Here is a 17,390-nt window from a genome sequence, read left to right as displayed (position 1 = left end):
GTCTGTGAGCATTTGTGCCACGGTGACATACCATCAAGGTCTGCCACATGGGAATGAAAGATCCTTTGGAGGGAGCTAGAGATTCTGGGTAAGCAGGTGGAGACAAGGGCTACCCAGCTATTACTGTTTAAGTGACTCCCATTGAACTCAATGGGAGGTCACAAGCATATGAGCTCCCCAACAGTCTGAATTAGGTCTTATCTAATTCTGTATCCTCAATGTCTGACATAGGGTAAGTGTATTAGTTTGCTCAGGCTGCCACAATAAAGTACCATAGGCTGAGTAGTTTAATTAAACACAGAAATTTATATTCTCATCATTCCCAAAGCTGGAAGTCCAAGATCAAGATCTGCTTGACAGGGCTGCTTTCTTCTGACTTGTAGATGACCATCATCTCCTTGGGTGCTAACATGGTCTTCCCTCTGTGTGTGTCTGTGTCCAAATTTTCTCTTCCTATGAGGACCCTAATGACCTTGCTTTAACTTACCTCTACAAAGACCGTCTCCAAATACAGTCACAGTCTGACATACAGGGGAGTTAGGACTTCAACATATGAATTGGGGTGGGGGGAGCACAATTCATTCCCTAACAGTAGCTAGCCCCTTGATGACTCTATGCTAAGTAAAGAATGAGTGAATAAATGGATATAGAAGCCTCCAATACAACATCTCTTTTGCGGGAGAAGGCTTCAATCCCTCAATGCCTGAGCTGAAAATGTTTGGGCATTTGTGATTGTTCTGGACCCCTCCCATTCAGCCAGTGAAACCAAGTGGAGTGCAGCTATCACCAGTGTGATTTGGGGAGCCAAGCTAAGTGCTAATACAATCTACTTGTTATGGCTACTGCTTTGCTATCTTCAATTTCCCAGCACTAAACATTGAGGCCCAAGGAGACACTCCAAATCAAATTCAGTCACTTTTTGGATTAACCTTTACTATACCCAAATGCTGGGGGGAAAAAAGCATTTAGGCACACACAACCACCACCCTGACTCTCATTGTCAGGATATGTGACAGGAGGATAATCTAGCTGCTCCTAGACCTTTGGTCACTTATTTCCAATTTTTCAGGACAACACAACCAATGTGGCCAGAGTCCTAATTTCAAACATGTAGCTCCCTTGTCTTCATGTGTATCTTTACATTCAATGGAACACATGCCCAAATTTTGGTAACTGAGTAAATGGTGATAAAAAGCCTAGATACCAGGACACTAAACCTGGCTCTAATCTCTAAAGATATCATCCACCTGTAAAAATGAATGCTTTGAAGTTAATCATCTTGGTGATCCCTTTAAGTCTTAAGATTGCTTGTCTACAGATACCCTGGTTTCTTTATAAACAATTATGGCTTTGACATCCATGTATCATTTTATTCATTCGTTCATTCTCCTGATCAATATTCACTGTTCTAAGGCCTGGGATACAACAATGAAAGAAGGTTTCTGCTTCCTTGAAGCTTACATATTAGTAGAGGAGATAGAGACTAGTTACAGAGTAAGTTATTATAGCAATGATAAGAACAACTGAAAAAGGATAATTAAAAACCATATGAAGACCAGAAGTATAGTATTCCAGCTGGATGGAACAGCATATGCAAAGCCTGAGGAAGAAGAATAGAGTAACAGGAAAAAAGTCTAGTGTGGCTCCCAGTATCTAAAATTCAATAAGGGGTGCCTGGTGGTTCAGTTGGTTAAGCATCTGCCTTCAGGTCAGGTCATGATCCGAAGTTCCTGGAATCAAACCCCTCATCGGGCTCCCTACTCAGCAGAGTCTGCTTCCCCCTCTTCCTCTCCACACCCCCTATTCCTCACTCGTGCTGTCTCTCTCAAATAAATAAATAAATCTTTAAAAAAAAAAAAGTTCAGTAAGTATCCAGAATGATGTTCTATCACTCAGTTTAAGCTGAATTCTCCTGAGCATTTGGAAAGTAGGAAAGGCCATCCATTGCTGTGAATAAATAATACCTCCATTATCCCTTTCCTGAGTTTAGATTTGGATCAAAACTACTCTCAAGCTTCTGTTTCTAATGTGAAGAATCTCAGTGGGTTAGCCTAGCTCATGTCACCTCAGGTCCTCTTGATAAAAATAACTTTGTTGAGCCCCTAACAGTTAACACTTACTGAGCACTTATGTGTCAAGGATCTTGTTAAGCACCTCACATACCTTATCTCTTTAATCCCCACAATATCCCACTAAGGGTTGGCACCATATTATAGGCAAGAAAACTGAGGCTCAGAGAGACTGGATGACTTATCCAAGCAAGAAGTGGGGGAACAAGGATTTGACTTGTCTAGGCATGTGTCATGCCATTTTGTGCTACACAATATTGGCTACCATTATGCCCCACATGGTGCACTTGACCCTTGACCTAAATCAGTTCCTAAAATCATGGAGGATCTCAGAGAGTCCTCAAGCACTTCAAAGGGACCTTTTAGTTCTGCTAATTTACTGATTCTAAATGTCATTTGGGACCAGAGCCAAGTTGGCTCCATCTGAGACTTTTGGGAGGAAATTTTTAAAAATAGAGATGTCAGGATTTGAACCCAAGGCTAAAAATACATCTGCTTCTTTTGGAAAGCTCCCCCAGGTGATTCTGGTGAGCAGCCAGGAAGAAGACTGGCTCCTCCAGCCTAACCTTCCTGACATAATGCAGACTCTGCCGGGAAACTTTCAGAAACAGTGTGCATCACATACTGGTTTGATTAGTCCTAATATTTGGAACTTTCTTTCATCATTGCCTGAAGTCTACTCTTCCCAAATTGTGGTTGCCTAAAGAAATGGGAGTCAATGCCATATGGTTGAAAATGCGTATAGCTGATAAACAATTTCACATCCCATTTCCTGGAACTATGCTGCTATTGTTCTAGTTTTGCAAGGAAAACAAAAGCAGAGCATCTCAGAGTACAAATCATAAAACAAAAGAGTAACACGAGTGCTTCATCATATCCACTTTGTAAAAAGATCAAAGGAATAGAAAGAAGAAAAAGAGGCAGCAGGGGGCTGGGAGAGGAGACAGTTGGTGGGGTTAGAAAGAGAAAGAAGAAAGAGAAGGAGTCAAATATGGGCTCTACCAACAGTGGTTCTAAATTTTAAAAATCCACTTTCACTCTTACTCAGAAGAACAATACAGAGATAATTTTTCCCTTTACCAAGAGCTGTTGTACCTTCATTGGACAAAAGGATCCAGGAAAAGTTTCAGTCCTTAATGCACAAAAATTCCCCAGGAGCCCAAGAAGAGCTTTTTTGCTGGATTGTGATAGAAAGCCCACTCCTTCATGTATAATTGAAGATACTTAGGACAGCATTACAACCCTTCCTGCTTAGACACGGAACTGCCTCCAAATCCTCACTAATGTGCAGCTCTCTCAGGAAGCTCTCTTAAGCAATTAAAAAAATAATTCTGCCACCTAGCAAGAGCCTGAGCCCACCCCAGCCTTTGTGTGCACTGCAACTGCACATTTAGTGGTTTGCACTGCAAATGTAAACACTCTACAAACTTTTGTTAAACTGTGCTTGCTAAATACGTAGGTGAGGCTCATTAATTTAAAAGAATAACACAAAGAAATGATCATTTTTGATAAGGCTTTACTTTAATTTATCCAGTTGGTTTCTAATTTGCCAAGAGTAGAAAGTAAAACTATATTATGTGTGTTCCCTTACCCCCTCAAGAACAATTTGCTTCTGAAAACTTAATGCTGGAATCCCCAACTTCCACATAGGAGATCTAATTTAATTCATAGCAAATAGTGTAGTGAATGGAGTTCTATTTTGCATTAATTACAATTGTCATATACAGTCTTCAAAAATATAAGGAAAAAACTAGCTACTTTATTAGGCTATGTAGTTTACAGCAATGTTATTCAATGTGTGGTCCACAGACTAGCAGCACCAGTATCTGAGATCTTGTGGAAACAAAAAAAAACACTGCTTTAGGGGCACCTGGGAGGCTCAGTTGGTGAACCATCTGCCTTTGGCTCAGGTCATAGTCCCAGGGTCCTAGGATCAAGCCCCAGGTAGGGCTCCCTGCTAAGCGGGGAGTCTGCTTCTCCCTCTCCTTCCACCCCTCCCCCACTCACTTGCACGAGCTCTCTCTCTCGCGCTCTCTCTCTCTCAAATAAGTAAATAAAATCTTTAAAAAACAACAACAAAACCCCCACTGCTTTAGAGCAGTGATGGTCAACTGAGGTGATTTTGCACCCCCTCCCCCACAAGACACTGGGTAACGTCTGGAGACATTTTTGATTGCCACGACTGGGGCTGAGAGTGTTACTGGCATCTAGTGGGTGAAGATCAGGGATGCCTCTACTCATCCTACAATGCACAGTAGAGCCCCCCCAACAAAGAACTCTCCTGCCCCAGATGTCAACAGTGCCACTCTTTAGAAACTCTGATTAGAAGAAAATGAATTGTAAACAGCACGGTTAATGTAGGGAGAGCAAAAAGAAAATGTTTCAAGCTGATAACTAATAGAAGTAAAAGAAGAAAACTATGGCATGAAGGCCTTGGGACTTGGGCTGTGATCATGGGAATTGTGTACCCTTAGCAAAGTCACCCTCCTTCGATGTCATTTTACACGTCTGTAAAATGATGGAAGAAAAGGTCGAACCAAAAGAATGGGAATATTATCCTTGGGGTTCTTTTTGGAATTGATACATTATAATTTAGGCAGTATTTCCCAAGCCTTGAGCAATCCATAGATCACCGTCACTACATTTGCCATATCTGAGTGACATCTTTGTTATTTCAGTTTTTACTTTAATGAACATATTTCATATGTTTGTGGTATATTTTTAAAGGAAGTTTTTTTAAAATGATTTATTTATTTATTCATAGAGACACACACAGAGAGAGAAAGGCAGAGACACAGGCAGAGAGAGAAGCAGGCTCCATGCAGGGAGCCCAACGTGGGACTCCATCCCGGGTCTCCGGGATCACGCCCTGGACTGAAGGCGGCGCTAAACTGCTAAGCCACCTGGGCTGCCCTAAAGGAAGTTTTATGTCACTATCATTAGTTTAAAGCCACTTCTACTTGCCACAGCTGGAATAAATGCCATTAACAGAAAATAATGGTATTAAAGTCTGGCTGGGGATCCCTGGGTGGCGCAGCGGTTTGGCGCCTGACTTTGGCCCAGGGCGTGATCCTGAAGACCCCGGATCGAATCCCACGTCGGGCTCTCAGGGCATGGAGCAGCCTGCTTCTGCCTATGTCTCTGCCTCTCTCTCTCTCTCTCTCTCTCTCTGTGTGACTATCATAAATGAAAGAAAGAAAGAAAGAAAGAAAGAAAGAAAGAAAGAAAGAAAGAAAGAAAGAAAGAAAGAAAGAAAGAAAGAAAGAAAGAAAGAAAGAAAGTCTGGCTGGATACCCTTGTCTTCCCAAGACTTCGAGCTGGAGGCCAGCTCTTTCTTGGTTAAACAGGAGATTAATGAGGGTTAAAGGGGTTAAAGGCATGTTAACACCAATCCAAGACTGTATCACCTTAAGTGATTTTACATTCCAAAAGTGACATATCTACATTTTGGAAGATGGTAGCATAAAGAGGGCAAACTTTGAAAGTAGTTCCATATGGGTTCCAAACTTAACTCTGTGATTTACTGGCTGTGGAATGCTGAGCAAGTGACTTAACCTTGATAAGCCCCAGTCCCTCACTGGGAGTTAGTAACAGGACCTAGGGTATTATGGAACCCTTTGAGATGGCACCCAGTGATCTCTACCTTCAGGCATTTATGCCCTTGTATAACCCCATCCTTGCAGAATCCCCTTGAGGGTGTGCTGGATCTAGTGCTTATAACCAGTAGCAAAGAGTAATAATAATGGGATGTCACTTCTTTTGTTTTTTTTTTAAGAGTTTATTTATTTATTTATTTATTTGAGAGAGAGAGCACAGAGGGAGAATGAGAGGAAGAAGCAGACTCCCCACTGAGCAGAGAGTCCAGTGCGAGGCTCCATCCCAGGACCCCAGGTCATGACCTGAGCCCAAGGCAGATGCTTAACTGACTGAGCCACCCAAGCGCCCCAAGATGGGATGTCACTTCTGAGACTGAGTTGCAAAAAGGCTGTCTTCTCATCTCACCCTCTCTCTCTCTTCCCATCTCTCTCCTCCCCTTCCTCCCACTCTCTCTTCTTTCCTAGAGAAACAAGCTGCGATGTCAAGAGCCAGCAAGGATATGAGGCCAACCAGAAGCACTGTGAATGGCCTTGAAAGTGAATCTCCCCCATGTCAAGCCTTGAGATGACTGTGGCCCCAGCTTAGGAGATACTCTAAGTCAGAGGGAGCTATTGAAACTACACCCAGATTCCTGATCGACAGAAACCATGAGACAATACATACTTGTGGGATAATACTTATTGTTCTAAATTGCTAAATTTGGAGATAATTTTTTATGCAACAATGGAAAACTAACACAGTTATACTATGAGGGTTATACAAGATAATGGCCTTTCATTCAGGGGAGAAGTCCTGCTGGAAACAGTCTCACACAAGGTGAAAGAAATCCACAATAGCTTTTAGCATTAGTCAACCAATTTCATTATAAATATAAATGGATAACCATAGGTCCCCAGACATTTGAGAACTGAGATGAACAAACAGCACAACTGACTTATAGTCAAAAGAGGAAAAGTATTTTTAAAATCTCTAAAATTATAATTAGTATCTTCATAGAGATTCAAGAAGATATTCATTTTTAAATAATATTGTTAATAATGATAATTGTAGGCGCTAATTATACTGAAGTTTTCCGTAAATAGGAAGGCACTCTCAGAAATTAAAACTTTATTGCTTAAAATTTTTGATTTAGTGGACATCCTGGAAAAAAATCTGAGAAAATCTTCCAGAATATAAAGAGAAAAAAAGAGATGCAGAATATGTTATGAAAGCTAAAAGACATAAAAGTATAACCCAGGACATTCAAAGTTCGTAGAATAAAAGATACCAGACACAAGAACAGAAAATGGAAATGAGAAAATTATTTTTAAAAATAGAATTATCATTTTGATACATACAAGAAAGGCATTCAATAAAGTCCAACATCTATTAATGACTTAAAAATTAAAACACTAATGAAAACTTTCTTAAACAAATAAAAGATATCTATTAAAGAAACCTTAGAACAACTGATTATAAGACATCACTTTGAATTACCTAGTTTTATTGAATTCTATTCCATCCAAACCTGAATGATATGCATATATAAGTAAACTTCAGAGTTCTAATAAAACATAACTTTCATAAAAAAGAGAATTGATTAACCTTTTCTTTAAAAATCCACCACAGGGCAGCCCCGGTGGCGCAGTGGTTTGGCGCCACCTGCAGCCCAGGGTGTGATCCTGGGGACTAAGGATCGGGTCCACGTTGGGCTCCCTGCACGGAGCCTGCTTCTCCCTCTGCCTGTTTCTCTGCCTGTCTCTCTCTCTGAATGAATAAATAAATAAATCTTTTAAATAAATAAATAAATAAATAAATAAATAAATAAATAAATAAATATCTGCCACAAACAGGTTTATTGGTAAAACCTTTAGTAGCATTCCCATTAATGTAAGGAATAAAAATATAATACCTGCTAGTTATTGCCAAAATTATAATTGAGATGTTAGCCACTCCAACAAGACAAGAAAAATAAATAATGTTTAAGAATAAAAGAAGAAAGGTTGGGTAGCCCCGGTGGCCCAGTGGTTTAGTGCCACCTTCGGCCCAGGGCGTGATCCTGCAGTCCTGGGATCGAGTCCCATGTCAGGCTCCCTGCATGGAGCCTGCTTCTCCCTCTGCCTGTGTCTCTGCCTCTGTCTCTCTCTTTGTGTCTCTCATGAATAAATAAATCAAATCTTTAAAAAAAAGAAGAAAGGTCTATAACCAATATGATTGGCTGAAGAGAAAATATAAGATAATTTATAGGTAAACTATTAGAACCAATAGGAAAGCTCAAGTTCATTGCATATAACAACATACAAATACAATTTATATATTTCAAGAACTACCAGTTAGAAAATGTAATAGGAAGCTATATATCTTATTCAAATAGCAACAAAAATTACAATATACCTAGGAATAGAAGATCTTTATGAAGAAAATTATAAAACACTGAAATACCTACAAGAAGTCCTAAATAAATATATATAAATTTGGAAATACTTTAAAATGTTACAAATTGTGTCCCTATCCATGAAATATATTATGTGTGTGTTTCGGGAAAGTTACTTAAAAGTGAATGTGAATTGGCTAAGCCAATTTTACAAATAAAAACAATGAGGAAGTTTCACCCTACCAAATTTTATCACATCTTATGCAGTCATACCAATAAAAACCATGAAATACTGGTATAGGAACTGGCTTCCAGAAAAATGCATAATCATAAATGATTTGGTGAAACTAGCTCATTATTTGGACAAAAATGAAGCCAGATCCCTAACTCAGACCTTTACAAAGGTGAACATCAAATTCCTTGAGGACCTAAATGTCAAACGCGAAACCAAAAAAATCTAACATAAGAAATTGTCAGAGAATTTGTGATCTCTAAATGGAGAGGGACTTATTAAATAAAATCCAAAATCGTATATGATAAGTGGAAAACTGGTAGTTCTGAATACATCAAAATTAAGGATTCCTGTTTAAAAAAACAAATCACATAGATGGTAGCCTGAGAAAAGTTGCTTATAAAACATAAAACTGATGAGGGATTAACATCTAGAAAATAAAAGAGACTCAACAAGAAAATATGTAAACTCCAATAGAAAAAATTCAGAAAATGATGTTGACAATTTGCAGATGAGAAACCCAAATGGCTGACAAGTAAATAACATGTCCAATTTCACTAGTAATCAAAGAAACACAAATTAAAATGGTAAGATACCACTTTACTCCTGTCAGACTGCGCAAAACTGGAAAGTAAGGTAATAACTAGAATCTCCACACATTCCTGATGGGTTCTATCATTCTAGAAAACAACCCGGCAGTATTTTGTGAAAATAAATTAATGTATGCCCTAGGACCTGGCATATCCCTCTCCTGAATGTATGTACTTCATAGAAACTCACACAGAAAACCACACAGGGACATGTATGAGGATGTGTATTGCAAAACTGTCTGTATAGCAGGGAGCTAAAGATCATTAGATGTCCATCACTGGCAGAAATGTAACAGAAACTTGTATCAGATGTGCACTTTGAAATACTATGCAACAGTTCAAAGGAATCAACTAGATGTACACATAGCTCATAATACATCTAAAAATCATGATATTGCCTTTAAGAATTAAGATCAATTATATCTGTTGTATGATATTGTTTGCATCACTTGAATATATATATATCGTTTTACAATGTTATACAGGTATCTGGGCACATATATCAAACACATCTGAGTAGGTGCCTTGGCAGGGGCAGGCGGGAAAGATATGGAATATGAATATAAGGATGTAGAAAAAGAATACAAAAATGAAGTCATCAAAAAATAAAACAAAATGAGGGCAGAACGTTGAATGGGCTGACAATAACACATTAAATGAACTAAGGAGTATGATTAACTTAGCTCTCTGCACTTGAGATCAAAAAACACATTTCACAAGGAAGAACAAAGGGCCAAGAAGAACCAAGAGAATTTTGAAGAAGGGAAGCAAGATAGTTGGATATTCCCTATCAAATATCAAGACTTTTTATAAAAGTATAACAATTGAGGCAGGAGTACAATAAAAACAAATGTTTAGCTGTGTAGTAGGCATGAAAACCAATGATCCGAAGTAGAACAGGAAGGCAGCTCCAAAAACAAATAGATAAATCATCTAATATTTTGACATAGAATCTAGTTGAACTTGATGGAATCGGATGGCAAATAATAAAAATGACAATAGCAATATGGTTATAATATGTTGTATCCTTTTCCCTTTCCACTATCCCTCCTCTCAAGTTTTATTAATTATACCTCTCTTACAGGACACAACTGTAATGACACCTAAGTCCAGTAAGTCCAAATACACAAATTCATTCTTCAGTAAATCATATTTATGTAACTGAAACTGTCAGTTAATGGTTTCAATTACAACCTTTGGACAAAGCCCAAAAGAATTAATTTTTCTATGTGACAGAACAAAAGGTAAATGTTGTAAACCTTGAAGATGTACAAATAATGACAAAAGGCAGTTAGGAGGTAAAGGGATTTGGGTCTTGCTCTTAAGAAGAGCAGATGACAATTACACAACTTTTGGGAGGAAAGTTGGTGCTTTAAGGAAAGTGTCCATCATCATTCCAACCAGTGGAATATGATACAGGAGATCAGAGGTAAAAAGACAGGAGGGAAGAGAAGAGAGGCTTCAGAGAACCAGAAAACAAAAGCAGTCAGAAACAATGAAAAAGCATGCTCTCCACTGAAGTTACAAGGTAGCAAAGATCCAGCCCCAAAAGTTTCCTAGAATTCATGTGACCCCAAGTTTGGGTGCTTTTTTTTCAAAGTATTTCAGAAACCACAAGAATGAATGTGGGAAGGAAAAAAAAAGGTTCTTCCTTTTTCAAACTTTGAAGCACTTAAAGTCAGTTATGAATGGTCCCATTTTCAGGATTGCTGAGATTTGGTAATTTCACAATTCACAAGGCAACTCAAAAAGTACTTTACAGTTAGTCCACTTGAAGCTCTGAAGTAGAGATTGTCACAGCCATTCAACATGTTTGTTGAATTACATTCCTTTGGACAGGGTATTGTCCAGTTCACATCAATGCCCCCTTTCTATAAGATGTGTGTGTGTGTGTGTGTGTGTGCATATATGTGCATATGTGTATTTTCTCCTTTCAGAGCCTCTGTTCATGCTATTCCTTCTACTTAGTGGGCTTATACTCTGCTCCTCACATGGCTTCTCCTTCTCATGCTACTCATTTTAACTTAAATGTCAACTCTCCTATCTAAGTAAGTTCCTTGCTATTATCTACTTGTATATCCACTAATATTTATTAAACACCTCTTTTGTGCCAGGCTCTGTTCATTCTCTGGTCATAGAACTGTGACCAGATTAAGGTCCCATCCACAAGGAACATTTTATTTTATTTTTTATTTTTATTTTTTCACAAGGAACATTTTGAAATAACTTTTTTTTTCCTATAAGGAGGGGCTCTCTTCCCTTGAAATAAAGTTTCCATGGACAGGTCTGCTAAGCTCATTATATTATATGCACCCCTGGCACCTAGGACAGCACAAAGCATACATCTGGCATCGTATTTGTGAATGAATCAAAGAATTGATGCTTCCTCGCTTCACCACAGCTGCCATCAATTACCTGGAGCCCAAGGGACATCCCAAAGCCTGAGTTAAGCCAGATTCTCTCTCGCAAGAGTTTGGAATATGATCCATAGACATAGATGGATTGGGAGCCAGATGAGAAGATACTAACTCCTATGGTAAGGTCCCCAGACCTACCCCCTAAGTCTTGCCTGCCCCATGGCCAAGTTACCTAACTCTTCTTGGAGCTCCTGAAATAAATCTTCCTTTCAGTAAATTTCCCAAAGTCAATTTTAGTCACTCTCTGCATCTGGTAACACACTAACACAACTAATTAGCATAAAAGAACATTAATTGGCTCACAAAAATCTGGTTTAAAATGCTTCAGTGGTTTCCCATTGCTCTTAGAATAAAACCCAGACTCCTTACCAGAGGTGAAAAGGTCCTGCACATCTGGCCTGCTCACCTCTCCTAACCTTATCCCCCACCCTCATAGACCTTCTTTCTATTTTTCTTAAGCATCCTGAATTATTTTCCACATCAGAGCCTTTCCACACACCATCCCCATTGCCTGGAAGGTTTTTTTCTCAGTTCTTCCAATGTCTGGCTTCTCTTTAGCCATCAGATCTCCACTCAAATGTTACCTTCCCAAGGAGACCTTCTAAATCAGTCATGGACCTAGCAGGACTCTACTGGCACATTCCCACTAGAATTTACGACTAGTTACCAAGGTGTAGGGAGTTACAAGGGATAACACAGGACCCCAAGAGCCACAGAGGGGCCACTGTCATTCCTAGGCCTAAAGGAAAGAGGGTAAGGGGCTCTCTGGAGCTCAAAATGAGATTTCCTTGGAGAGGCTGCCCTGGAGGAGCTATGAACTTCAACCCAGTGATTCATCAGCTCAAGGCACCTCAACAAAGAGGAAACCCAGGGGGGAATATAATGACACCACTCTCTTCCCTCCTTCTGATCTCCTGAAAGGATTCCCTGTTGGTTAAACCCATCTGAAACCAGAAGGCAAAGAAGCCTATTGAAACAGAAAAAGGCTTGGCAAATATTTTCTGTAAAGGACCAGATGGTAAATATTTTCAGCTTTCTGGGCCATACAATCTCTGTCACAATGACTCAACTCTGACATGATAGCATGAGAAAAGCCATAGGCAATACATAAATGGATGAGTGTGGCTGTGTTCCAATAAAACTGTATTTATAAAAAGCAGGCAGTGGGCCACAGTGTGTTAAGCCTGGATGTAAAACATTCAAGATAGTCTGTTGGGTCAGAAGATGAGGTGGAGAAAGGTGGAGAGTAGATTTAAGGCTCAATAGGATTTATCTGGCATACTTTCTCCAGCCACCCCATCTAAGTACCCCACTCCCCCAAGTCACTGTCACATTACTCTGTTTTTGTCCTTCACCACAGATCATAAGCAACTTATTTGTCCATATGAGTAGAGATCATGGCTTTCTTGCTTGCTACTCTATTTCTAGCACCCAAAATAGTGGCTGACACCTGGTAGCTTCTCAAATAAATATTTCTGAAAGAACAGGAAGACTTAACTAATACAGTGTGACACAGGTTGACAAGGCCAAAACATCTGGTCTTTTTAACTCAGGTGCACTAAATGATACCCTCCAAAACATAGGAAATCCAGCTCTCCTCTCCAGTCCAAATGTAAGTGCAATTCTTATCTATTCTGTTTCAGTCTTTCTAACTCCCTCTCCAGACCCTTCTCACCTATCACCCCAGTACCTCCACCACCCATGACTCCAGGTTGCAATTCCACACATCAGTGTTCAACCTTTCAGACCCTAAGTGGTTTGCTCCCACATCCTTTGGAAATTATTCTGTTTCAGGAGACCTCTCCCCCACCTCTGGCACAGTAGGCTGTTTTGAATCTCTATTTCACTCTACTTTCCAGGGTAGAGCAGTGAGAGGAGGAAGGAATGAAGGAAGGAAGAGTTTGGAGCATCTCTAAAAAATTTCCCTTCTTCCTTATTCTTAATACAAAAGATGACAGAGCTCCAAAATTACCTAATAAGAGGAAAAAACAACTAAATTATCATAAAATTATTAAAGTCATCAAAGATGATTCAGCAGAGGATCACAATGTGGGAAGGGTTTAGCATAGGGCATTAAGTTAAAAAAAAATCAAGATACAAAATGGTGCATACACTTTCACTGCAAGTTTGGAAAAATACCTGGATATACACAAGGACTGGAAGGTTACATGGGAAACATCAACGGCTAGGATACTGAGGTAGGGGTGACTTCTTTCTGATTTCTAACATCACTGTTATAACATTTGCTTATTTGGTTCATCTAGGATTGTATGATAGAGTCCAAAACACAGCATTATCATTACTATATATTATCAATTATTTTGTATATACAATAATGGTGTGTATATACACACACCATTCAATCGGCAAGAAAAAAATGATAGGATGGATATTGTTCTCTGGTACAATGGAGGACTGATGAATTGGAAAAGGGTTGCATTTTAAGTTTGAGAGAGTTTGTGTTTTGTGCCCCGCTATCTGGAAATGGTTTCATTAAAAGGCATGGTTTAAAAAAATTAACAGTACAGAATCTGTTTCCCCTTCATACTCCCTCTCTCCAGTCTCGTTCCACTCTCCCCGCCCACCACTTGTAATCCTTGTGAGAAGATCAGAACTGTTGGAAACTGGAAAGGTAAATGGTTTTCTAATAATATTAGCCAAAAAGACACTGTTCTTCTGTAGCAAACCCCTGAGACCATAAGTTACTTTATGACTGCCAAAGGCTGGTACTTGAGACTAATGCAAAATTTGGCAGCAGATGCATTCAACTTTTTACCATTCCTAAAGATCTGGAACCCTTACTCTTGTATTTTCACAGTTCAGCAGAATATCTCTCTCTCACTCTCTCATCACCGTCCCTCTCCTTTCTCTCTTTCCCTCCTCTCTCTCCTCTCTCTCTCTCCCTCTTTCTCTCCCCCCCTCCCTTTCTTCTCTCTGTCTCCTTTCTCTCTTCTGTCTCCCTCCATCTCTCCCTCTCTCCTTTCCTCCCTCCCTCCTTCTATGTTGGAATCCTAGGCATAGCTAAGATCAAAAAGTGTAAATTCAAAATCACCCCATTAAATATCATAGATCTGGGGATCCATTTGGCATTGAGAAGCTATTCTTTGAATCCATCTCATTTCATCTTGTTTGAATCACTTCATTTCTGTAGTCCATTGAATATGTGATTGTTCCCTTGGTCTACATTTTAATTTTACATTTGGTACATATCTTATGATACAATTTCTCAACCAGCCAATCTGAGTTTTTTTCTGCCCTTTCAAAGACAGACATCTCCCCTGTAAGGTCATGAGTCACAAAGGAATGATCACAAATGTTGATAATTGGGCACAAAATCACAGTATTTTTCATATTTTGTTTAACAATGAATACCCACCAAAAATAACCTAAATACCTAATAATTGAGAAATGGTTACATAAATAACAATCCATTGAATCAATGGGAAATTAGGCAGACCATAAAAATATCTGCAAGGAATGTTAATGATAATATAACAGTGAGTGCGAAAAACACAAAACAAAACTATATAATCCCAGGTTATTGAAGAAAAATATACACATGTAGAAAGGGAACAAGAAGGAAATGTTCTCTTATTTTTGTGGTGGTTACCACTGGATGGTGGGATACAGGTGAGCCCTCTTCCTATTTATGCTTTTCTTCATTTTCCAACTTTTCCAGAATGAACATACATTATTTTTACACTTGGAAATAAACTTTTTTCAAATGCCAAAAAATGTAGATTGCTACCTCAGGATCCAGAAAGCCCCAGTAAATCTTTGCCCTCTTCTAGTTGGGCTATTCCTTCTCATTTTAAAAGAGGGAAGATATTGCCACACTATTAAGCAATCAGCCAGCAGACTTCATTCAAGAGCAATATACTGACCTCTCAAGAGAAAATTAGTGACGCTTAGGAAATTAGAGCTGCTAACCTCTGAGTGGTCTAATGCATCCCTCAAGAATTAGCACCATATACATTACACTTTCTGGTGTGGGCACTTTCTTTTCAATTTAACTGTAAATATTTCAAGTGATTGCAATTTCAACTGCTATGTTTTAGACAAGTCAAGCTATTAATCCATCTTTGAACAGAATATAATAACTCCAGCAAACTTCTGAGATGTCCATTTAATTCTCTGGCCTGGACCCACTAGCTCAACAAGTATCTTAGACCTGGTTCAAATCCTGGCACCTCTACTTAGCTCTAAGACCTTACACAAGTCTCTTTACCTATCTGGTCATAGGTTCCCTCATTTGCAAAAGGGAAACCTATCTATATATCTCACAAATGGTGCTGTAGGAATTATTTTTTTTAGAGATTTTATTTATTAATTTGAGAGAGAAAATGAGCCAGAGAGAACATGAGCAGGGGGAGGAGCAGAAAGAGAGGGAGAAGCAGACTGCCCATTGAGCAGGAAGCCTGACATGGGGCTCCATCCCAGGACCCCAGGATCATGAACTGAGCCGAAGGCAGATGCTTAACCAACTGAGCCACCCAGGCACCCCAATGTGCTATAGGAACTAAATGAGATGATGCACCTAGGGAATGCAGACAGTAGGTACTCAGGAAATGTTTGGTGATTCTGGAGTGTTGGACCGGGGTTGAATAGTTGTTTTCCTGGCAGAGGAGATGGGCCATGCTGAGTCAACAACCCCTTCTTTTGCATTTCCCTGGATAGCACAAGTGGGTTGGCATGAACAGTACAGTTCATGACCTTGAGTCAGCAAAATTTCATTTGGAACCCAAACCTTGGGCTTAGCCACACCAACTAAATTCACCAGCCCCAAACCACAAATATGGCTCAGACAGTACCCACTGAGCCTTGCACTATTAATAAGAGCTACAATCATAACACTAGCCTTGGAGAAGGGAAAAAAGAGATCATGTTTGCCATGGAAGCAGTAAGGTTTGATGAATCCTTGATGTAGAGGCTGAAGAAAAGAGTTCCCAACTTGATAACTAAATGCACAGTTTATTTATCCAATGAATAACTACAGAGCACCTACTAGACCAGGAACCGTTCTAAGTGCAGAAGACACTGCAGTGAACCAGATGGGGGCAGGGGATCTCTGCTCTTATGAGTTTGCCTTCTAGTGGGGAAGACAGACAACAGATAAACAAACCAGAGTTTCTGGTTGTGATACTTGTGATGGAGAAAATAAACAGGGTAATGGGATGGAGAATAAGAGGACCATACTTACGATGGTCAGGGAAGGACTCTCTCAAGAAGTAACAGAAAGATGAGAAAGACCCACCAGGTGGAGAAGAGGGAAGCATTCCAGGAAAAAGGAAGAGCAGGTGCAAGAATCTGAGGTGGGAAAAGGCTAGGTGTGTTTGAGAACAGAAGGGAAAAACACCTTTGTAACTGAAGCATAGTGAGAAGAGAGAATTGGTAGGTTAGAAGGTTGGAGGAGTGGACAGGATTAGCTAAGGACCAAGACTTGAGAAACAGGTTCTTGGAGGAAGATGTTTTACTTTTGGCATGCTGAGTTTGAAGGACCAGAGAGGATCTCCAAACTAAAGGTCCAGGACTTAGTCCTAAGAACTAGAGACAATGATGAGATTCAAAAAAAAAATGTCCAGTTGTATCAAAATCATTGGAGAATGTTCTAAAAATACAGATGTCTCAGGCATTAAAAATACAGATTTCTGGGATATCACCCTGGGAAATTCTAATTCAAGTAGGTCTTGGTTAAGATCTGGAAATCATTTTTGTGCTACTAGCAGGTAATTCTGATTCATTCATCCAAGAAATATTTTTTGTGTTCCTACTATGTGCCAGGAAAATTCTAAGTGCTAGAGATACAGCTCTGAACAGGTTACAAAGCTCTAGGTGTAGAGAAAGAACTGATGGTGAACACATAAACAAAAATCACAATAATGACACATGTCATTTTAAAAAGCTGGTGAGTGGGGAATCCCTGGGTGGCGCAGCAGTTTGGCGCCTGCCTTTGGCCCAGCGCGCGATCCTGGAGACCCAGGATCAAATCCCACGTCAGGCTCCTGGTGCATGGAGCCTGCTTCTCCCTCTGCCTGTGTCTCTGCCTCTCTCTCTCTCTCTCTCTCTGTGTGTGTGTGTGTGTGACTATCATAAATAAATAAACAAATTTAATTTAAAAAATTTTAAAAAGCT

Source organism: Vulpes lagopus, chromosome 14, assembly GCF_018345385.1.
Source record: "Vulpes lagopus strain Blue_001 chromosome 14, ASM1834538v1, whole genome shotgun sequence".
In the NCBI taxonomy this organism is placed as follows: domain Eukaryota; kingdom Metazoa; phylum Chordata; class Mammalia; order Carnivora; family Canidae; genus Vulpes; species Vulpes lagopus.
Note: the sequence above shows the minus strand (reverse complement) of the source record.